This window comes from Myotis brandtii, unplaced genomic scaffold (genome assembly GCF_000412655.1).
Source record: "Myotis brandtii unplaced genomic scaffold, ASM41265v1 scaffold237, whole genome shotgun sequence".
In the NCBI taxonomy this organism is placed as follows: domain Eukaryota; kingdom Metazoa; phylum Chordata; class Mammalia; order Chiroptera; family Vespertilionidae; genus Myotis; species Myotis brandtii.
Window position 1 is genome coordinate 6,894,878 of NW_005358943.1, and position 16,987 is coordinate 6,911,864.

The 16,987-nt window shown below is 37.2% G+C and overlaps 2 pseudogenes; one reads left to right on the top strand and one right to left on the bottom strand.

The window, feature by feature from the left end:
* Positions 1–661: 661 nt before the first annotated feature.
* Positions 662–2,532, bottom strand: LOC102243743 (annotated as a pseudogene).
* Positions 2,533–7,337: 4,805 nt separating this feature from the next.
* LOC106726181 lies at positions 7,338–9,187 on the top strand (annotated as a pseudogene).
* Positions 9,188–16,987: the final 7,800 nt, after the last annotated feature.

Here is a 16,987-nt window from a genome sequence, read left to right on the forward strand (position 1 = left end):
TTTTTTTTTATAAAGGACATTTTATTTTATTTTTAAAAATATATATTTTATTGATTTTTTACAGAGAGGAAGGGAGAGGGATAAAGAGTTAGAAACATCGATGAGAGAGACACATCAATCAGCTGCCTCCCACACACCTCCTACTGGGGATGTGCCCACAACCAAGGTACATGCCGTTGACCGGAATCAAACCTGGGACCTTTCAGTCCACAGGCTGATGCTCTATCCACTGAGCCAAACTGGTTAGGGCTCTCTTTGTTTTTCTTACAGTCTACAAAATTAGAACTCGAGCAGTAAATGTGCTTTGCGGACCCGCCATTCCAAAGCAGAAAGTTCACTAGCTTTCTCTGTCTTTGCATCCAGCAAAACAAAAAGGGGAGAATTGTGGGGAGGCATGGGGCAGGAGTTGGCTGAAGGCACCTGCCCCTGCCTTGACTTTCCAAACAAGTCTGAGCCCCTAGGTGTTTACTAAAACAGGTCCTTGCTTAAAGGACACTACAGATGCATGTGTTTTCTCAAGGATGCTTACCCTGCTGATTGTATCTAGAGGTTAATTTTAGTTCAAGCTGTTGTTACAATAAAACCCTAAGGAGTCAGTCCATTGAGGATGCTTAGTCCCTTAGCCTTTCCTTTCACAAAAACGTGTGTCAGAGTAATCTATTCATCCATAGCTCAGCGTCTGGTGGTCAGTTCCAGCAGCTTTTCCTGAAACTTGGAGAAACTTGTGTTCCAGTCATTTAAAGTATCTCATGCCTTCATTGGCACCAATGAATTCTAGTAATAAAGACATATCAAGGTCAGGTGAAATCTGAAACACTGATTCTAAGGCTTTCTTAGATCTTCTTTTGCTTGAAGGGACTAGTTGTAGAAAAGGAGGTTGAGGAACTTCTATAGCTCTTTCTTTATAAACACATGCATTTGCTTTTTCCCTCTTTCTTCTAGATTGATTACTAATTTGTACACTATGTCTTGTAACTGTCAGTACAACCTTATGTTATAAAGAGGTTGTGTCTCATGAACTACTGTGCTGCATTTTGGACATCTGTTGCTATAGTAAAAATGTCTTACAATGCAGCTTTTACAACATGTACTAAGACATTCTGTAATTGTAGTTGCATCTGTTAAGTAACCTTAGCAAATGGAAACCAAGATGTATGGAGTCAGCTCTGAGAGATTAATCTGCTCTTAAGCGCTCTTTCTTATCCTTTGATTGTGGCCCACACCCCTCCAGCCTCAGCAAGAAGTGGCTCATCTCTTCCTCCTCCTCCTCCTTCTCTTTTTCCTTCAGCTCCTCATACTCTTCCAACTCCTCATCCTCCTCCTGGAAGGGGACCCTCAAGTGGCCCAGCTTGCGCTTGACTCTGCCTCAGGGGGCCAAGAGCATGAGCAGCCAGGAGCCCCTGCCTCTGGCAAAGGTGGTGGACCCTCCTCATCCCCTGTGGGCACCAGGGTGAAGGCAGAAGAGAAGATGACCTGTGTGTTGGGGGTGGGGTGGGGGATAGGGGAGTATGGCTGTGGTCCCTCCTCCTTGCCAGTAGCCGTGTTCTTGAATACATTTTGAGATCAAATTCTGCTCCTTAACTTACCCTACAATAAAAGCCTGTGGTAATGGCACAGCAATACACAGGCTGCCATCAATGAAAATGTCACCATGAGACATCCATGAATTGTTTCTTTCAAATTACTGGAGGGTGACTAGTCCATAAATATATCTATATTGTGACCAAAGTTGGGAAGAAAAGGGTGTGGATACATTTCCTTATTAACACTAATAAAAATGAAAATGCTTTCCAGTAGTGCTTGTTATGTGTTTTATTTAGTTTCCTCATAGAAGCTGATTCATAGACGATGAAGCAAAGATTGTTTCCAATATGCATCCTAGGACACTTTAGGGTGTGGTGTTCAATTTCCCCTTGGTAACCAAGATCAATTACCCCAGCCAGCACAGTATCTCCCTTCTTTCCTGTTGATTCAGAGGCCTAAGGAGTACAAAATGGCTAGATGGCAGTCTTATTTCCAGTTTGATAAAACCATTGTTGTATCTCCTGGTAGAACAGTTCCTCACTTTGTACAATGACCTCCAGGCCAGCAGAACATAAGGTCATAGGAAGAGGAAACAAATTTTGCTACTGGGTTACTAGGGGCCATAGTGAGTGGTGACACATTTTCACCCCTTGCTTCCTGCACTTGTGAATCCTGGTTCCTGGAGAGACAGCACCATTTATTGCATGCTGATTCCAAGGGCACGTACCTAGGTTGCAGGTTGGTACCTCGGTTGCAGGCTCATTCCCTGGCCTTGCTTGGGTCTGGGCGCATGCAGGAGGCAACCAATTGATGTGTCCCTCTCAAATAAATGTTTCTCACTCTCTGTCTCCTTCCCATCCTTCCACACTTTCTAAAAATCAATGAAAAAATATCTTCAGCAAAGATTAACAACAATGACAAAAACAACAAAATAGACAACTAATGTCAATTTATTTAGTTTACCCTAAACCATATTTGGGTCTCTGAACTGTCAATCATCTTCTCCATCTTGCCACGTAAACATTCCCTTTAAATTTCACAGAAAAGAAGTAAAAATTTTCTGCTCTTAAATATATGTTCACAATAAGTACAGTATATAATTGTAGTACATAAGTCCATGACCTTTATGCACACATGAAAATTGATATCTATGATGTTATGTAACAATTATTAAATATGTCTTCAAGATCTGTTTTTATATAATCTTGTGCAAAATGATGAGACTGAAAGTGTGTTGACATAGCTTTGGTAGCAAGTTCTATTATAATAATGAAATGTATAGCCTTGTTTAACAACTAAAATCTTAGAATTATGAAATCTTCACCATAATACCTATACCTTAATGTATATATTTCATACATCTGATTTATTCAGTTGTTTTTTTTATCACTTGTCTGCCCAGAAGAATGTAACTACTATAATGAGAGATGAAGTCTTTCCTGTTTCCTGCTAAGTCCCCAGGACATAAAAGCCAGCCCACGGGATAGTTGAAGAAAAAGATGTTCTAAATATTAAATAAATAAATGGATAAACCACATTAGATCTGGAAAACCAATGAAATCAAAACCATCACAAAATCTGTAGGTGGCATAGATTTCCCGGTTCTGTTTCTTCACCATTCAAGTGCCTCTTAACAAATCTGCAAGTAGTTGTTTCCAATTACTGCCTTAGACTGGGTGAATGAACAGCAGTCACCAATAGGCTCCAAAACATACAGTGACTCATACATAATCTAAATTTCCTGTTGCTTTTTAAACAGTCCTGGTATGTCTGAGGAACCTCTTCTATGCTGTTATCCAGGGAAGAAGGCTGATTACAAGTATGATATGTTAAACATGTGGCTTCCAAGATTTCCTTGGAATCATGGCCATTCCAGAGAGCAGGGAGAAGGTGGATATATGGGGGATCATGTGTGTGGGATATTTTGTGGATGGGCCTGTAATTTTCACTCACAACACATTGATAAACATTATTCACTTTGCCACACCATCTATAAGGGGGTCTAAATACATAGTCACTCTATTGCCCAGAAAGATGAAGACATTCATTTAGGAAATGGATATTGGAGGGCACTCAGTAACCTTTCAATTAAAAAGCCAACAAGATAGTGTAAAACAAAAAAAGTTCCTATGTTTAGAAGGCAGTCATACTTGTTCAAGTCACTGATAATTTCACATGCCCTTACACCAGTCTTGAATTTGTTTCTGTATTTCTTCATAAATTCTAAATAATTCAAGTTCCCACTAAATATTCCTGACTTCACAAAACTATAATTGGTTTTGCATTGTAGCATTTGTAGCTGCCTTGTGTATATTCCTGGTATACTTTGCTGATAAGTTCTGATTTAGGTTCTATAATATTTCTCCGTGATTATTTTTAGTTATTTGTTCTAGGAATTGGGTGTGGTCTTTGAACTAGAAATAATTGTAATAAATTATTTACGTAAATTGAATTGCATCAACAAATATATTTGATATCTGAGGATCTTACTGATAAGTGACAAATAACAACAGGGTTATGTAAAGGTTTTTCCTCCCAGCAATTACTATTCAAAATTTAAAATATTTGCATTTAGGTGTATGTTCCAAGTAGATAAAAATACACACTGGTGGAAAATAATCCCTCTCAGATTTGCATGTTTAGTTTACTTCACCATTTAGTCAGTGGCACAAATGAAAATTTGCAGCTGGTATCAAGATAAGTGGACAACATTTGTGTTTATATGGTAGCTGACTGTAAGGAATACTATAAGTATTCATGAAATGTGTGTGTCTTAACAGAACTGTTCGGTTTAGCACTGGAATTGCAATACAAATAAAATGCACTATTCTTTTGTGAAGGTCTCTGGAACTACATCTCAAAACAGAATTTTGGTTGTACTTTCTGAAATTATGATGAAAATATTTATGGAAAGCATCATAAATGGATGTCCATCTGCAACTATTTCACTATAAAGCTTTTATTGAGGCTCAACATTAGAAACATTCTTATAACGATGTCCATTGTAATAAAGGTCTCCATTATAGTTGTGGCAACAGGAATACTCATCTTAGGAGTGCTAGGAAATGGATTCATCGGACTGGTGAACTGCATCGAATGGTTCAGGACTGGGAAAGTTTCTTCAGTTGATTTCATCCTGACCAGCTTGGCTCTGGCCAGAATCATCCATCTGTTGCTAACACTATTGGATTCATTTATAATAGGGCTGGCTCCACATCTGTATGCTACTGGTAAACTAGCAAAGGTGGTTACTATTCTTTGGGCACTAACTAATCAACTAACTATCTGGTTTGCCACCTGCCTCAGCATTTTCTACTTCCTTAAGATAGCCAATTTCTCCCACTCCTTTTTCATGTGGCTGAAGTGGAGAGTCAACAGAGTGGTTCTTCTGCTTTTCCTTGGGTCTTTCTTCCTACTGTCTCTCAATATCTTAATGCATGATGCTGTTAGTGAATTTTGGTTGAATACCTACAGGGTACATGAAATAAATATGACTTTGCAGTTAGAGGTAAATGAAATGTTCTATCTCAAAAGTCTTCTTCTTCTTACTTTGACCTACATTATCCCCTTTTTCCTGTCCCTGATCTCTTTGCTTCTTTTATTTCTGTCCTTGGTGAGACACACCAAGAATTTTCAGCTCAACCTGACAGGCTCAAGCACAGAGGCCCATAGAAGGGCCATGAAGATGGTGACAGCCTTCCTCCTGCTCTTCATCATTTACATTATTTCTATTCTAACGGCATGTTGGATCTTCACTAATTTACAGACATATCAGGTCAAGATGTTTGTCATGATGATTTTGATTACCTTTCCCTCAGGCCACTCATTTATTATAATTTTGGGAAACAGCAAGCTAAGACAGATCTCCTTGAGACTACTCAGGAACTTAAGTTCTCTGAGAAAAGCACAACTTTAACTTTATAAACAGAATTTGAAATAACCTTGTGCATTTTATGGGAAAATAACTTAATAGAAAACCTTCAGCATTTCTTTATATCAGGTTTTGTTAAACAGCACTAAAATTTCCCTACAATATTTATTTTAAGTAATTATATTTTCTTAATGTGGTATGACATAATATTTGACTAAAGGATATGTCTCCAGTGTATTAACAGTTCTGGTAACAGTAGAGTATTTGAGACCTGAAGAAGTGGTTATAAAACTCTATAATGAAATAGAGATAAATGTATAAATAATATACAATGCAATATGAATAACCATATATAGAATTAAAGTTACCTAAAGAGAAAAAGAAGCACAAAATTTTCAAACTAAAAATAAGTTTGAAATTAGGATATAAAAACAATTGTAAATGTTAATTGTAATAATAATTTATATAAATACTAATATAAATATAAATATTAGTGTGATGCTTCTAATGTTGGAAAGGATCTGTAGCAGTGGGAATTTTCATGCTGTAGTTCTTGGATTATGATTGGTAAAGCAACTTTGTACAAGAGTATGGCATTATGAATTTAAGGTGAGGATTCATATGCTAAGACCCATTTATTGTACTGGTTTTTATACTAGAGAATTTTTCATACAAGTGTATCATAATGTATATGCAAAAATGTGCATCTTACTACTGTTTGTAATAGCTGAAATTGAGGAGTCATATAAATGCCCATTAGTTATAAAATGGACAAATAAATCATGGCATACAGACACAATAGAATACTTTGGGAAGATGTAAGAACAAGCTGAATAAAACCTAAAAGCCCTCGCTGACTGTAGTGGAATGTGTATTACTGAGTGGGGGTGAGGCATAAATGACAATTCGTGCTCTGCAGATGAGCCTCTCAATATTGCCAATATCTGGCTTTAACTCGGTAACTGTTTTGTTGGATAGAGTTCTATCACGTCTCACAAGACCTGTTTGTAGTTTCCAAAGTTGGCCAAATGTTTACAGTTCAGTGTAAAATATCAAGAGTAATCATATTTTTAAAATATCTTGATGTATAGTATGATTTTTAACACCAAGAAAAGTTCAATAAATATGAATGAAGGAATGAAAGTCTGAATTATTAGAGAGCAAAACAAGAGGTTTTGAATCCATATGATTTTGGATTCTCTGTGCCTCATTTTCTTATTGACAAAAAGAAGACAGTCATTCCTGGACAATAACCCCATTAGGTATTCTGCAAGCAATGTGTGTTTGGGAACGTGCAAATGATGAATTGATAAATAAATATAAATTATCAGCATCTAGCACTCAGCAGTTGTGACTTTGCTGGGTTCACTCAGGAAACTTGATTGCTTTGGATAGCAAAAGCCTTGGATAAACTATGGAAATGTCATATCAGTCTTCCTTCATCACACCTCAGTAGTGACGATCTTAGTGCTCCCCAAACTCCATCTACTAATGTAGGTGTTTGCTGTATGTTAGAGTTCCAGGCATTGAATTTTTAATGGTATTGATAACAACTGAAATTGCTTAACAAATTCGGTAGAGGTTAAATAAGGGAAGCTTTTCAAAATAATGAAAGAGAATATGTTTTAATTTGCATGTTAGCAAATGAGAGCTCAGGGTTTTTTTTCTACTATCAAGTATGAGAAATTTCATTTTATGTTGAGAACATAGAGTACCTGGATTAGAGTGCAGCTAACTCTCTGGGAGAAAATTATTTTTATAAGGAGAGTTATGTGCCCGCCCATTAGCCTACTTGAGTGTTTTCTGACTTAATATTGAGCCTGCAATTTTTAAAAAGAAATTAATTGCACATCCAAAAAACAAGTATACATACTATTTTAATGTGGTAAATCAAGAAATTATCAACATTCCAATTAGACATCAAAGCTCTCTCTTTGAAGACATGGTGAGTGCCTTGCATTGCTTCTTCACCATTTTAGTAAACACAGAATTTGTCATTGGTATTTTGGGGAATGGATTCATAATACTGTGAACTGTATTGACTGATTCAAGAAACGAAAGATCTTTTCAGTTGATGGAATCCTCACTGCTTTGGCGCTCTCCAGACTTTGTCTGATTTGGGTAATAATGATGAGTTGGTTTGCAAAGGATATTTATCCATCTTCACAGATGAATATAATGGAAGTTGTATTTATTATTCTTGCGGTTGTGGCCAATCATTTTAGTAACTGGTTTGCCACAGGCCTCAGCCTCTTTTATTTCTCAAGATAGCCAGTTTCTCAAATCCTGTTTTTCTTTGCCTAAAGCGTAGGTTGAAATGGTAGTTCTGGTACTGTTGCTGGGAGCATTAGTGTTCTTATCTTTAAATCTCTCTATATATAAAAGCCTAAGTGATCGAATGACTGTTTGACCAGTCACTATGATGTGCACTGACCACCAGGGGGCAGATGCTCAACGTAGGAGCTGCCCCCTGGTGGTCAGTGCGCTCCCACAGTGGGAGCGCCGCTCAGCTGGCTGATGGGCTCACGATGAGTGCAGCTGTGGCAGCGAGAGCCTCTCCCTCTGTGGCGGCAGTGGAGGTAGGCGCAGCGGGCTGGATGAACGGGATTGGCACAGCGCCCTGCCCAGGCTCGGGCTCCTCCCCAGCTGCCTGCTGCTTCGCACACTATTACACCCCCCAGGGGTCCTGGGTTGCCAGAGGGTGCAGGCCAGGGTGAGAGACCCTACTGGTGCACAAATCCGTGCACCAGGTCTCTAGTACTATAATAAGTATGTATATTAATATCCAGATACATCCATGTGAAAGAAATAGGACTTTGAGTTCTAAAAGGAGCAACACTAAAAACGTTTCTAAACTGATTGTACTCACTCTTGGAGCTCTCATACCCTTTTCCATATCTCTGAATTTTTTTATCCTGTTCATCTTCTCCCTATGGAAACATCTCAAGAATATGAAGCACAGTGCAATGGGATTCAGAGGTCCTTGCCTCGAGGTCCATATAAGAGCCATGAAAAGTGTGATATCTTCCCTGTTACTATTTTTGTATGGTATTTCACCCTTCTTTGGGGTTCTTCTGTAATGTGTAATATCAAATATTTAAAAATGTTTATTTGAAATAGGTTCTTTTTATGCTTATTTAATGTTAGTTACATGTATATAGATATGTGTATATTTAGCATATTTATAAAAATAAAAAATAATGCAGTCAAGGCCTATGTAGGGGTGGAGGGAGGCAAAGGGGGAGAAAATAGGGGGCATCTGTAATAGAGTCAACAATAAAAAAATTCAGTGGATTATCTAATTATAAGAGGTTATAAATGATATAAATAGTATTTCAGTTCTTACTTCTTTGGAAAATTTTAGTAAAAATGTAATAAAGTATACACGACAGACATAGATTGACTAAAATTGATTATGCATATTAGTTTTCCAATTGTAAGAATAAATTTATAAATATTTGCTAGCAGTTTCTCAGAATCAAGAAACAACCTGTATATCCCTCACTTATTCCACTTTATTACCTTTACATTTAATGATTCATGATACATAGATATATACATTATCAGGAAACTGCAAATTTCTTTTCAACGTTTTGTATAAATTGTCATATTAAAGGACTGTTATTTGAAAAAATCTTTTATGAAACAAGTTATATCCAGCAACTTTGGGGAAGAATCAATGCTCTGTTAAATATGATAATTTTTACTTAGATTTTAAGTACTTTGACATATATTTAATATATTTTAATGTCATTTTTTACATAAGTCAGTTTGTATTTTATATCTGCATAAACTGATTTTAGTTTTTTTAGAGTGTAGAAAAAATGTCTTCTCTTTTTAAATACTTTTCTTGTTTCCTTTTGTAATTTAAAAATTTTAAAAGACTTTGGTCAATTTTATTGTATTGTTAAGTTATTGTTAATTCTGAATTTATGAGTACTTTCTTTTCATCCATTTAATATTACTTTTATTTTTTAAGTTAATTCTTATTTCTTCTCTTAGGCTTATTTTATTTCTCCATTTTCTAATTGAGTTTATTTCTTAATTTATTTTCAGTACTCATTCTTGTATGTATCTAAAATATCTTCTAGTTATTATGCCAACTAAAGCACATTAGTTTTTACATGTCTATTCAGACTATTTTATTTTCAGAATCATGGGTAAATTTAAGTTTTCTGTTTGACCTAAATATAATGTATATTTCAAGAATAGAAGTGGTTTGGTTTGTGTTTTACTTCCACTTTTAAATTATTCTTTAAGGTTATAAAAGTACATTCTATAATTTTATTTTATTTACTTTATTTTCTTTAAATTTGTTTAGAAAAGAATACTTTTTTTGCTTTACAACATTTCTTATTTATTGACTAGAGGCCCGATGCATGAAATTCGTGCAAGGGACTCAGCCCTCACAGCCCTGGCCGGCCCTTGCAGCCCCTCGCAGCCTTGGCCAGCCCTCACAGCCTTGGCTAGCCCTCACAGCCCTGCCTTCATCTGGAAGGTCGTCCAAAAGGTCGTTCAGCTGTTCAGTCTAATTAGCATATTAGCTCTTTATTATTAAGACTACAGACTCGATTCACAAAACTCATACAAGAGTAGGCCTTCCTTCCCCTGGCTGCCGGCACCAGCTCCCTCTGGCACCTGGGTCCTGGGCTTCCCTCTGGCCCTGGCTTCATCCAGAAGGACGTCTGGAATGACATCTGGAATGATGTCCGGTTTATTAGCATATTACCCTTTTATTATTATAGATAACGCTAAGAAAATAAAGAGTGGCATCTACACAGAAATATGCTACAAAGTTGTAGATATATACGCTCTGTAAAGCAATTACTCATTTTCCCTCAAAGGAAAAATCAGCATTGAATTATGCAAAACTAGAATTTGAATTTCTTATAAAATGCAACTGACACATGGTGAGGCTTATCTTAGTACTGATCTTATAAGCAAATACTGCCATAAGACTCCAATGTCCTCCTTTGCTTGTTTAGTAATATTTTTACTATATGAAGGTCAAATAAAATAAAGGTCAGGTAACTTGAATAGAAAACAGTTATAGGAAAATGGAATCATCACAAGTTAGATGCTATAAGCATTAACCAATAAAGAAATTAAAGATTAAAATAATAATAGTAACCACCACCAACAAAAAAAAATAAAATCCATTCTTTGCTCTGATCAGAATCTGAAAAAACAACAACTCAATGTATGATCAGTATTGTATTCACCATTCACATGGCTATACTGTGTAGAGCTCATCTTTTGTATAAATCATTTAGCTACAGTTGATTAGAATAGGTATAGTAGTAGTTATGTAATAAAAAATGTTTAATTAAAGGGGAAAAAAAGGGTCATCTGCTATAATGCCAACATTAAAACCTTTTAATAAAATGGTTAAGTTTTTATTTCAATATTTTACTGTTGATGCATAGTAAATTGATTGGCCCATCAAAGGAATGGATTAAGAATTCAATATGAATTTATTTTTGAACAAAGGAAAAATAACATTGATGAAAATCATGCATAAAATCAGAAGATCAAGTTGATAAGTAGAACCCCAACATCACATATATATTTTTCATCTACTCAGTTCAAAATGATTTAGTTTCAGCAAAACCTGATTTATTATATTGAATTAAAATCATTAAAGTTTTATTGGTTTTGAAATTTTGTTCATTTTTAACTTGTATTTTCTTTATAGTTAGTAAAAGAGTACTAAGCATGTAGCATTTAAATGTCATTTTATGTTTCTACTAGAGGCCCGGTGCACAAAATTTGTGCATGGGAGGGGGTCCTCTCAGCCCAGCCCACACCCTCTTCAATCCGGGACCCCTCGGGGGATGTCTGACTGCTGGTTTAGGCCTGATCCCGCAATCCAGGACCACTAGCTCCTAACCAGCCATTATATTGAACCATCTAAGATGTCTCAGATGAGCCTTCAGATAACTCTGCTCCCAGCCTTCATCTGATGACAACTAAATGAAAGACCACATTAAGAGTTGCCTGGCCAAGCCCAGGTGATCTGCAGAACTATAAGAAAATGTAAGCTCCTGTTTTAATCCACTAATTTTGAGGGTGGTTTGTGAGGTAAAAATAGACAGAGTAGATGGAGAAAGGAATAAAAAATATTTCATCAACTTAATCCCAAAGCACAATGCAGCATGCAGATGATGTTTTATTGAGTTGTACACTTGAAACTTGTATGGATTTATGAACCAATGTCACTGCAATAAATTCAATAAAAATAATTTAACAAATAAATAAATGCCTGTATGACCAAGTAAATAAACAAACTCAAAGCAAGAAAAGAGAACAAAAAGAAAAGAGGAAATGATAACTAACAGAACACTGTTTTTACTGGTATAATCAAGTCCAATGTTATCAGAAATTGCCATAAATTTAAATAAATTGACTTTACTTCCTATCAAAAAACAGAGTTTCATATTAAATAAGAAAAAAATGCAATTATATTCTGTTCACAAGAGGTATACTTAAGGCAGAAAACTACAGTGATTGAAAATAAATGGATAAAAATGTATCATATACTGATGATCACAGTGACTGTTGTTTCTGTCTCAATATCTATTATCCTAGCTTTTGTTAGTGATAAAATACCACTATTCTCTTGAACATATTTGTGCCACAAATGCTTATCTTTGTACTTTTTAGTTATAGGAGATTCATATGGTTAAGTCACTAGCATTACATTGCTCGTTAATTTGTTTATATTTATCATATCTAGTTGAATTATAACTAATACTAGAGGCCCAGTGCACAAAAATTCATGAATTGGGGGGATCCCTCAGTCCAGCCTGCACCCTCTTGTAGTCTGGGAGCCCTTGGGGGATGTCCGATTGATGGCTTAGGCCCGCTCCCAGGGGATCAGGCCTAAGCTGACAGACATCTCTCTGGCAACCTGGGAGCCCTCAGGGGATGTCTGACTAATGGCTTAGGCCCACTCCCTGGGGTGCGGGCCTAAGCCATTAGTTGGACATCCTAAGCGCTGCCGCAGATGTGGGGAGAGGGTCCTGCCACTGCCGCTGCGCTGGCCAGCCATGAGCTGGCTTCTGGCTGAGTGGTGCCCCCCTGTGGAAGCAGACTGACCTGCATTGAGCGTCTGCCCCCCTGGTGGTCAGTGTGCGTAATAGCAACCAGTCATTCTGCCCTTAGGGTCAATTTGCATATTACCCTTTTATTATATATAGAACTAGAGGCCCAGTGCATGAAATTCATGCATGGGTAGGGTCCCTAGCAGCTGCCAGCTGAGACCTCCTTCCCCGGCTGCCTGCTGCTGCCTCAGGCCAGGGCCTCCCTTCCTGCAGTTGGCTGGCCGGCTCTACCCTCTGGTTGACCTCCCAGTTGAGGGGACAATTTACATATTAGACTTTTATAATGTAAGATACTATCCAAACAAAGTATTAGATGAACAAGAATATAAAGCAAACAGCACCAATGGTTAAAGAAGGTTTATTTCAGTCTAATAATAGTAGGACACATCCATGGAATAGATGCAATAATCATGAATTTGAACACACCTAACAATGCATTACCTAGATAGAATGTTCTCTCTTGAACTGTGTGTTTACATTTGTAAAAATTCATCTGAGGTCTAAACTTGTGATATTTACATCTTATGAAATATTTTACCACAGTAAATAGGCCAAAAAACCCCCATCTTTTTGTTGTTGTTAATCCTCCCCCAAGGCCCAAGGATATCCCCCCCCCTTTTTTTTAGAGAGAGAGAGAGAGTGTGGAAAGGATTGGGAGGCGGGGTGGGGGAGGTAGGGGGGAATGAAAGAAACATCAACTTGAGAGAGACACATGAATTGGTTGCCTCCTACATGCACCCCACCAGGGCCAGGGATCGAACTGGCAACCCAGGGGTGCATACCCCTTGACTGGGAATAAAACCCATGACCCTTCGGTGTGAACTGACACTTGAACCACTGAGCCAGGGCCCCATCATTTTTTAACAAATAATTTTCAAACTGAATGAATGAGTCACGTATTCAACTCAAGAACTAAAAAGAAATGAAAAACAGGGTAATGCCCCCCCCCCATTCTCCCCACCCCTCCAAAGTGTAAAGAGGTTAAAACAAAGCTGCATGGCTTTTTATGGCTCAGTTTCCAAATGCCTGTAGTGTCATTTCTGCTATTGTTTATTAGTTGAAGTAATCAGGAACTATCCTAGATTCAAGAAGAAGGAACATGTACAGGTTTCCCCTGCTATCTGAAAGAACAGTCTTTGGAAATCACAACTTTGGACCCACAAATCTATAATGGTATAGCTATAATCAATCAATCAATGGTTTACTTGAGGCAGAGATTCCCTATCGACACACATGTCAAGCACATGGAGACCCTGTTTATAATCATTCCCATAGTACAATTCATAATAGGAATTTTGGGGAATAGATTCACTGCATTGGTAGACAGCATTGACTGGATCAGGAACTGGAAATTCTCCCTGATGTATTTTATTCTCACCTGCTTGGCCATCTCCAGGATATGTTTTCTGTGGGTATTGATTTTAGCTCTCTTTTAATGTGGTCTATGAGTAAATATTTTACTCTAAGAACCTAATGCTAAGTTTTGACAACCTCTGGACAGGCTCTATTTCTATATGACTGGTACCACCTGCCTAAGTGTTCTCTATTTCCTTAAGATAATCAACTTTTCTAAGCTAATTTTCCTCTGAATAGAACAGAAAATTCACAAAGTGCCTCTCATTAATACACTGGGGGTAATACTCTCATTCTGCACATGTCTCCTTTTGAAGGAAATATTAATTAATAGACTAATTGAGAATGGGTAAAAGTAATCTGATTATTACTGGAAGCTAAACACAATGACATATATCAGAAAATGTGTGGGCCCTGGCCCATGTGGTTCAGTTGGTTGGTGCATCATCCTGTACACCAAGCATGTCAAATTCTCAGGCCACCGGTTGCGAGTTTGACATGCTTGCTGTACACTGAAAGGTCATGGGTTCGATTCCAGGTCAGGGCACATACTCAGGTTGCGGGTTCAATCCCCCATTAGGGTGCATGCAGGTGGCAATCGATCAATGAGTCTCACATGGATGTTTCTCACTCTGTCTCTCTCCCTCTCTTTCTAAAATCAATTTTAAAAAATCCTTAGGTGAGGATTAAACAAAACAAAGGAAAAGAAAGAAAATGTGGGTTATTTCAGGACTGGGAAGTAGCAGTATACTAAATTGCATTTTATAAAAATCTCTTAGCAAAGAAACAATTTCCTAAAAAAAAAAAAAAAATTGTGGGCAGCCATAGAGGTTAAAGACTTAAGTTCATTGAAGAAAGAGTAGCCAAAGCAATCTTGAGAAAGAACAAGGTTGATGTCATCATACTCCTTGTTTTCAAACTATATCACACCGCTATAGTAATTAAAACAGTATGTATTGGCATAAAAACAAACACATAGATCATTAAACAGAATAGAGATCTCAAAAATAAACCCATACATCTATGATCAATTAATTTATGACAAAGGAGCCAAGAAAATACAATGGGAAAAGGACAGTCTCTTCAATCAATGGTGCTGGGAAAACTGAGCAGCCACATGCAAAAAACGTAAACTGGACCACTATCTTGTACCAAAAATTAACTCACATAATTAAAGAAAATACCATTCTGATTCTAATTTCATAAGAATTTATATTGGTCTTATTTCATAATATATAAAATGTTGAGCTTGATCAAGGCTACCATTGGTGAGAAAAAGCAAAAGTAAGATTCCTAGAGCCTTTATCCATAATTAAAGCAAAAAAAAATCAATTTTTATTTAAAAACCTACAAATGAGATTTTATCTGTCACTGTATCTACATCTTGGTTATTGAACACGTTTGTTTATTTATTTAAAATATTTTTATTGATTTCAGAGAGGAAGGAAGAGGAAAAGAGAGATAAAAACATCAATGAGAGAGAATCATTGATTGGCTGCCTCCTGCACACCCACCACTGGGGATCGAACCCACAACCTGGGCATGTGTCCCGACTGGGAATTGAACCATGACCTCCTGGTTCTCAGGTCGACGTTCAACCACAGAGCCACACTGGCCAGGCTGAGCATGTTCATTTTATATCTTTTTTCATATTAAGCAGCTTCAGACATGACTCTGTATAGCTTTAAATAACAAGTCTATCTCAGAGGGAATTTACTATCTGGAAAAAATTTACAAAGTATCATACAGTTCACTCTTTAGAAAACAGTTTTGGCATTCCCATGTAACTTTCTCTACGGGACTTCTCTAGCCTACCATACATGTCCATTCCCTGGGGTCCTCTATTTATCTACCATCACATTTTGAGTCCCTCTCTTTAGTGTTTAAGTCCACAAATGTCGACACTGACAGAAGCGTGACAGGTAGGGAAGGCAAGTCCATACCACAACACATGTCTCTTCAGGGAGGACAAATGTCTTCTCCCTGCAGGAGGCAATGGTTCTGGGATTTTACTGAGCTCTTAGGAAGATTTCCACATTCATTTGGTATAAAAACACTTTCCCCTTTTTTGTTAGATTTTTTTTTTCGTTTTTCAAATTAGATCTTACTGGAAGGAAATTAGTGTAAATAGTAACACAAATAATTGGCATTTTAATTTTACCTTCTGTCATATACTTCTAAAACTTTCTATAGTAATCATGTTTTTTCAAACCCAGCAAGGATTTATTATGCTTACTGTTTTTCAGGTTTTGCATTTAGTGAGATGATTTTGACAGTGAAATGTTAGAATTTTCCTCCCTTCCAAAAAATTGCAGCCCAGAAACAGTCACAATAAAGCACAAAAAATGCCATAATTGGAGAGACACAGGGTAATGGAAAGGACACCAAGTCCAAGTTCGGCTAATGAGGGTCATTTTCCCCAAATGAATTGTATCTAAAACAGTATCTATAAGAGTCAGAGAAGGAATGAGTGCCAGAAATGAAGCATGAAAATATTGATGCATTTAGAATTTATCCTGAAAATAATAATCAGGTTATTACTGGGGAAAACCCTCTACAAAAGGACAAGATTATAAATAGAGGGAACAATGAGGAGATGAATCTTACCGTCACTGGCAAAAATGATGAGGGTCTGAACTAAGATAGTTGCCACAGGCTTGGTGAACAGGGGGTAGATTTGAGAGATATTAAAACAATAAAATCAACTGGATGTAGTAACCAAATACATGTGAAAGGTGAACAAAGGTGAAATCAGGTTGACACAGGTTTCTGGCTTCAGTGAATAGATGACCTACAAAGGACTAGCTCTGTCATTGCAGAATTGATACTGGATTCGTCTGAGAAATTAAGGACCAGATATTGTAAATTCTCCCTATTCTATGGATTGAATCATTCAATACCAGACAGATTAGAGAGAGAGAGAGAGAGAGAGAGAGAGAGAGAAAGCCCTAGCTGTTTGGCTTAGTGGATAGAGCGTTAACTGGAGGATTAAGGAGTCCTGGGTTCAATTCAGGTTAAGAGCACATATCTCGGTTACAGGTTAGATAGGTGTGTGTGGGAGGCAACCAATTGATGTGTCTCTCTCACATTGATGTTTCTCTCTCTGTCTCTCCTGTTCCCTTCAACTCTCTCTAAA